Source organism: Eriocheir sinensis, chromosome 7 (assembly GCF_024679095.1).
Source record: "Eriocheir sinensis breed Jianghai 21 chromosome 7, ASM2467909v1, whole genome shotgun sequence".
NCBI classification, from domain to species: Eukaryota; Metazoa; Arthropoda; class Malacostraca; order Decapoda; family Varunidae; genus Eriocheir; species Eriocheir sinensis.
In genome coordinates, this window is record NC_066515.1 from 644252 (window position 1) to 651476 (window position 7225).

Here is a 7225-nt window from a genome sequence, read left to right on the forward strand (position 1 = left end):
ATGAGTGGCCTACAGAGCATAAAAGCCATTTTATGCACCCTGAAGTTGTTCATCAAGGAGAAATGAAAAATGATGTTTCTAGTTTATATTTTGTGTTAAGAATAGACCGATAATTGTTGTTCAAGGTGACAGGTGTGAGTTATCAAAGAATAGGGGATGAGTGTTTGCAAGATGGATTTTTTGAGGCATTGAAGGTCTTTTAATTTCCCAGTCCCCTTCCGCAAATGATGGTAAGAATATGCAGCGTCCAGCCTAGAATCACGCAATTCCTGTAGGGCGGTTCTTCTGTCAAAACATGTTGAGTAATCAGTGTTAATCACAAAAAACATATTTGTTTTTATACTAGAGAAAGAGAGAGAAAGTGAGAGACACGGAGAGAAAGAGAGAAGGGTGTGAGAGGGACGGTACGCGAGGTCAGTTGGAGACATAGCACCAGTGTCTAGCGGGCTGTCTACGTCAGAGCCGCCACTTAAGATTTGCCGGACTATAGTAGCGCCGCTACGTAGCGAAGCTACTTTTTTAGCGGCTGTGGCGGTAGTGCCACACTTTTTTTTAGAAAGAGCGGCATAAATGGTAGCGGCGCTACATTTTTAAGTAGGGCTGGTCACTACTCGCTACTCGGAGTGAACCAACTACGTACGTGATGAAAACGCGAATGAAACGTGTACAGTTCAGTGGGCTGCGGCCTGTCACTATTGTCAGCAAGGAGACTATAGAACAGGAGAGGGGGCCTCTATGGGAGACCGTGGCCGGGTGTTGGTGTATGTCGGTTGCAACAGATGGCGCAGGAGCAGCTTTGTTTACATTCAGGCGCCTCCCCCCCTCCAGACCCACCCCCAACTCCCAGAACCAATCAGCAGTGTTGCTACATGGGATCAAGCAGCAAATGTTGCTACTTTTTTCTTCAGTCTGGTTATTTCCCATTTAAAAAAAAAAAAAAGGTAGATAAATATTAAAATGAACAGTAGGAACTATATATACTGTATATATTTACTAGGTAGATATAGCCTGACTGCATGTCATGAGTAATGCTATTATTGTTATATTATTATACCGCAATTATATTACTTTCTCTGCATGTGTGGTTAGATGTGTTTTATGTGTTTAACCTTTCTGTATACATACTGGAATGAACCAAGGAATTGTAGCCCTACTGCCGTTCTTTAAAACTATGTGATCATGTTTTTCTTCCAAACTCATTGTTTTAGCACGCACGCTGACTTCCATCAGTAATGATGATATATATACATTGAGTCATTGGTTTGTAGGGGGAAAGAGTGGGTGAATATAATTATCTCGGTCTAACTTATACTGTTTATTATACCGCTATTCGCAACAATATCTTTCTCTGCTCCGATTGCAACGCTGCCTCGTTCAAAAATCATAACACCGCCGCGGCCGCCACGTTTACCAGCCGGAGCCTCAAATCATGTCCCTTTGTGGTGATAAAGAGGACACAGCCTGGTGTGAAGCTACATTTATTACGGAAGGATGCCAGCCGGGGTAAGTGATATATATAAATAATGATAATGTGGAAATTCTAATCATTTTCACTCTGACAGCTGTTCTGAACTTGCTAACTGCATGCCTCCCCCCCTCCCGCGGCAAGAGGCCGAATGGCCTACACACGGCAGCTCAAGATTCCTCCCCATTACCACCTGTCAGCCTCGTCCATGTAGCTATCCAGTCTACTCTTAAAACAAGCTATCGTCCCTGCACTCACTATGTGATTGCGGAATCTATTCCATTCCCCCACCACCCTATTATTAAACCAATGCCTGCCCATTTCCCTCCTAAATCTATACTTTTCTAATTTAAGTCAATTACTGCATGTTATATCTTGCCAAACATCTTATGCAAAAGTTAACCAGCATCTCCACTCTTTTATCCCTTACACTGATAAACTCTGGAACAGCCTTCCATTGTCCGCATTTCCTCCTGCCTATAATTTGACCTTCAAGAAGAGTGCATCAAGACTCTACTTTTGTCTGTTTGGGAGTGGCGAGTAGTGGGGCTTTTTTTTCTAGTACACTTTGTTGCTCTTGAGCTGTCTCCTTTGTTTAAAGAAAATAATAGTTAAATAAATGAAAGTTGGCCGCCAATGCTTCCATCACATTTTGGTGCCATATCTACAAGTGGCTGGTGACTGTAAGCATCTCAGCAACCTGCATGCATCTATGCCATTCCTATCATGGTGCATGGAGCTAGCTTCACATAACACTCAGACAGAGACAGTTTAATTATGGTTACATATCAGACTAAGTTTATTGCTCAGTCTGTTAGGTGCAGTGCTGTTAATATTGTTAGTGGTAGTATTAGTACAATTAATGTATTTATTTTAATTAAATTATCAATATTTATTTATTATATTCTTAGTGTTTGAAAATTCCAATACTAGCATTAAGATAAACAAAAATATCAGAAATATATTTATACTCATTAATTATTATTGCTTTTCTTATTATTACTTCCTTCAATGTCCTGGCACTTTGACATCTAGTGCTTTTCCATCTAGCAGCCAAAATTGTGGTCTTTCTCAATGTGTATGCCCTAAGTCTTCATTGGTGTAACTAGCTATGTAACATAAAAATCTGCATCTCTCTCCCTTCTCACCCAGTTGTCCCCATACATCCTTTCAGTATCCAAAGAATTTCAATTTACATCTTGTAATCACACAACTAATGCAGTGCAATCCTCATCTCTGTATTTTACCGTGTGGACATACTCTTTCCTTCCATGTTCCACTGTCGTATGTTATTCCACATCTAACACAACTACATCCCAACAGATCCGAACACGTCCGATATCATCCAAGAGAATGTGGCAGCTGAAGGGGGAGAGGCCAAGAAAGAGGCCAAGGGTGAAGACATTTAGCCACCCCCTGAAGTACATGGCATCATTCAACCCTCTTGGTGAGCTGCAGGAATGTGCTTCTCATTGCAGTGCACCAGCTCCATGTACTGATTTTGGTATGAATACTTCATCTAGTGTTTGTTGATTGTTGTGTTATTAATCTAATTATGACTTCACAAAATAGACTGTGCAAGTCACTTAACACATGCCCTGCTCAACATCACTTTTAAGTTGTAGAATTCCTTAATATGGATGCTGATTTATGTATCCTGAAATGATTGGATATTGATTGTCTTAACATTTTTTTTTGTCCATGATCACTGAACCATGTTACGGTATGTCTTTGGGTGTAGATCCAGGAAATGAGTTTTTGGGAGGACGTCAGACTTTTTGCGGGTGGAAGGAGCATTAGCATTACCGATTACCCATTCTCGGCAGTCCTGGTCTTGAAAAACTGGTGAAGTGACCTAAATCAATGGGTATAACGGCCTGGACTTTGTGCCAAAGCATTGTTTTAGCCGCAGCGCGCTTTTGAGCTAGTTTTGGGGGGGCCTGGGCCCCCCTTTGGATCCACCAATGTAGCTATGTCTTATAATATATCTATCCTTTACAGTCTGATGGTGCATCCTTCTAGGTTGTCAAGTTTTAGTAGCTACTCATGAGAAGTATTCCTTATAATGATCATTGATTTCCAGATGGTTTGCACTAAAAAAAGTGTCGTGTAACCTGCCGCAAATAATAATCAGCTGTAGTCAACCCTTGCTTTAAAGAACCAATATGGAGGAAGGGGGTGATGTTATATCCAAAAATCTTTTACATCTGAAGTATCCAACCTTTTTGTGTATAATAAACTCTGTTTGTTACATGAACTTAAAAGTTCACAATTTCCATACATGATTCTTTTTTCCTTGTATTGATGATTAATCCTGACATGTATTTCCATTATCAGTAGGTAATATATAGTAACAAGACAATAATACACATTATAACAATGTATATATTATAGCCCAATGAGTGCACGAGATCATTTACCTCATCAGTGACGCCAAGTCCAGGAGTCCTTCCCTAAATTCTTTGCCCAAATTTGTGACACCAAGTATAATAACTAGTTTTAGTGACCATTTGCATCCATTTTTCACTTTGATTAAAAAATTGCCTCTCAACAGGTGTGAACTTGATGGGGTTGGAGGAAACTTGACTCGGCCATCAAGCTCACCACAATATAGTAAGGAACCTCTTGTTCTCAGTGATAATTTATCCTCTTTAGTTACTATTCCGTGTTGCTTTAATCACAACTAATGTATTGGAAACATTACAGCTTAATAACATACCTCACATCTCTGCATACAAATTGAGTTCAATATTCAATTGTTACACCAGTAGGCTTCATATCTCAAAAAAAAGTATGTAAAAAGGTTGAAATTTTGAATGATATATTTAAACTCTTTATTATGTTTCTATGGGTGTAGTACCGTTACGATTAGTTGAGTGATCAGCATATGGGTCTAATGTTTTTGATAGCAAAGGTTCAAATTTTGCCATAGGCTGGCATTTGATAGTAACAGTAGTGTCCACAGATATCTACCTGTTTCTTGTTTATCCTGTTCCACTTTAAACCATGACTGGCCAATCTTTGAAGAGGTAGCATAACCTTGATGTGCCACTAACAAACCTTTGTCCATTCTTCTGATGTGATTTTTTCCACCTGCCTATAGCGCCGGTAGGTTTTCTTCAGGCGCCTGGCGGTCGGCCCAGGCCCGTCATGATGCAGGCTTTTTTTTTTTTTTTTTTTTTTTTTTTGGTGCCATTTAGTATTGGCTCATGCTCCCGCCCAGAACTCATTCTTGATTCACTTGGATGGTTTAGCAGGGCTTAGGTATGACTGACATTGCAGAAACAGGGAATTTTTATATTTTTAGTGTGGCAACACATTGACAAATGTTTTAGTATGGACTGAACATCAAAGATATATATGGTAAATGGGTGCTTGTAGATCTTGACATTATATCTGTCAAGAGTCTCTCCTGAAAATATTACTCTTGTCAGGCAATCTAAGTGAAGCCTTCCATTGATGCTGGCGTGCAGACATAATGTCAATGCTTAGATTCACTGTCCTTATAGCACTGAAAATAATGCAATTACATGCACATATTTTATTATTTAGAATTGTGATTAATTGTGATTAAATATTTTTTCATGTATTTTCAGACATGAAAAGTGAAAATTGCTGCACACACCAGTCTGTCGTCTGCACCGGGAGGCAAGGCAGCTCAAAGCCCAGGCTGTTACAAATCCTGGGCAGTTTTTGCCCAGAGCCAGCAATTTTTTAGATCCAATAGGAATGGATTTTTTCTGAGGTCAGGTTCAACATGCTGCAAGATGCCAAGGTCTAAGCCTAGTAGGAGATATGGGTTACAAGAGAGGAGGTTTGCTCTGGCCTTATACTATCAAAGTCCAAATGCTAATAGATTTCTGAGCACAGTATTTCACTTGTCTTCAGTTTCAACACTTCACTCATGACTCAGGGGTATTTCAGTACATGTTGGCTGGAGCAAACAGACTCTGACAGCCCTGCAGCAAAGAGCACAGGCTTTGTCAAAAGAAGAGAAACTTCGTGGGATTTGCCATTATTTAGTATTACTCTTGTTACGCCAAGAATTTTTTTCCATATACTTTGCCAAATATTGCAAGTAATGCACCATTGTTGGGCTTGCTTGTTATAAATCAGATCTTGTTCAATTAACAAGCTTTGGGTGTCTGCCACTTTCCAGTTGTAATGCAAGGAATCATTTATCTTCCCTGCTAGATATCACACGTAATGCACCATTGTTGGTTTTGCTTGTTATAAATCAGATCTTGTTCAGTTAACAAGCTTTAGGTGTCTGCCACTTTCCAATTGTAATGCAAGGAATCCCCTGCCAGATATCGCATGTAATGCACCATTGTTGGTTTTGCCTATTATAAATCAGATCTTGTTCAGCTCACAAGCTTTGAATATCTGCCATTGTTTATTTCAGGTGTAATGCTTGGAAGCATTTGTTCTCTTCCCTACCCAACAGTATGCAATGCTTTATTGTGGATTTTGCCTGTTATATTTAATCTTGTTCAGGTAGCAAGCTTTTGGTGTCTGCCTTACCTAATATGTCCTGCAGTGACACTTGGCTTGGTTTCATAATGTGAAATACAGCATGTAATTTCATCACACTAAGTGTCTATCATCATGTGTCTGGCATCATTAATGTGGCTTCCAGGAGTAATCTTGTTTGTATTACAGCATGCAAATTTTTTTCTGCTTTATATGACATACATAATCACATAGGTATGATTTACAAAATGTAATGGCAGTTGATATTCTTGACTAATGCCTCATAAACCTTGTGAAAAATAATGCTGTTTTGAAGGGGGGGGGAGCAGAGAGTGGTTTGTTTGGTTGGCCAGTTCAAGGAGTTTCATATCAAATGATTTTATTACATCCAACTTTAATGTGTGCTAAAAACATATATTTTATTACATCCAACTTTAATGTGTGGTTCCTGCAATAAATGCTACATGTTTGATGTAGCCTATGAAATACATCACTCTCTGCCCTGTAATTTGGTGTGTCACATACTGCAGCATAACTTTCCTGCTATTTTCTTACACTATGAGTTGCCTTATTTTGTCTCATTTGCTTTTATCATATGTGCCTCTGCTGCATAGTTGTGCCTACTGAGCTTAATATCTTCATGACCCTGACACCAAGGTCAGAGCTTGTGAGATCATACCGTGTCCTACATTCCATTTTCACCTCCAGGCTCGCCTGTCTCCCAGGACCACCAAGTTATTGCATTCCATTTAAGACAACTCATGTGTTACCTTCTTAATGTCCTCTATGATGTATTTCAGCATGTTTTGTGATGCTTTGCTCTTATATTGATGTGCCTTGCAACATTTTTATACAGTTTTCATTGTATATAACGCACCATTGTTGGTTTTGCCTGTTATAAATCAGGTCATGTTCAGTTAACAAGCTTTGAGTGTCTCCCATTGTTTATCTCAGTTGTAATGCTTAGAAGCTTTTGTTCTCTGCCCTGTCAAACAGTATGCAATGCTTGCTATTATCTGGCACTTGTACAGTTAGTATGATATTTTTACTCAGCTAAGAGCATTTTGCAAAAGGTAAAGGTAAGGCTGGGGGCATACGCTGTAGCAGCACGTGGCCTCGGTGCTCATCTCTGTAACATTAGCCCATGAGCCTGTGGTGTTAGGGAACCCATTACCCTGGGACACAGGACCAGTGTGACATCCGTTACCACAGTTGCAAAGGCATTATAGTAATTTAGCATGCATAGAATGTTGTATGGTTTGCTTGTATTTCAAGCACTGATATATA

General features: G+C 39.5%; 1 long non-coding RNA gene across 1 annotated transcript; it reads left to right on the forward strand.

Moving 5' to 3' along the window:
* The first annotated feature begins 736 nt into the window (after positions 1 to 736).
* On the forward strand, positions 737 to 6769 carry LOC126991402 (uncharacterized). The gene is made up of 4 exons (XR_007745477.1): positions 737 to 1503; positions 2789 to 2969; positions 4020 to 4078; positions 5062 to 6769. It is a non-coding gene; the product is annotated as an uncharacterized LOC126991402 (long non-coding RNA).
* The last annotated feature ends 456 nt before the right edge of the window (positions 6770 to 7225 follow it).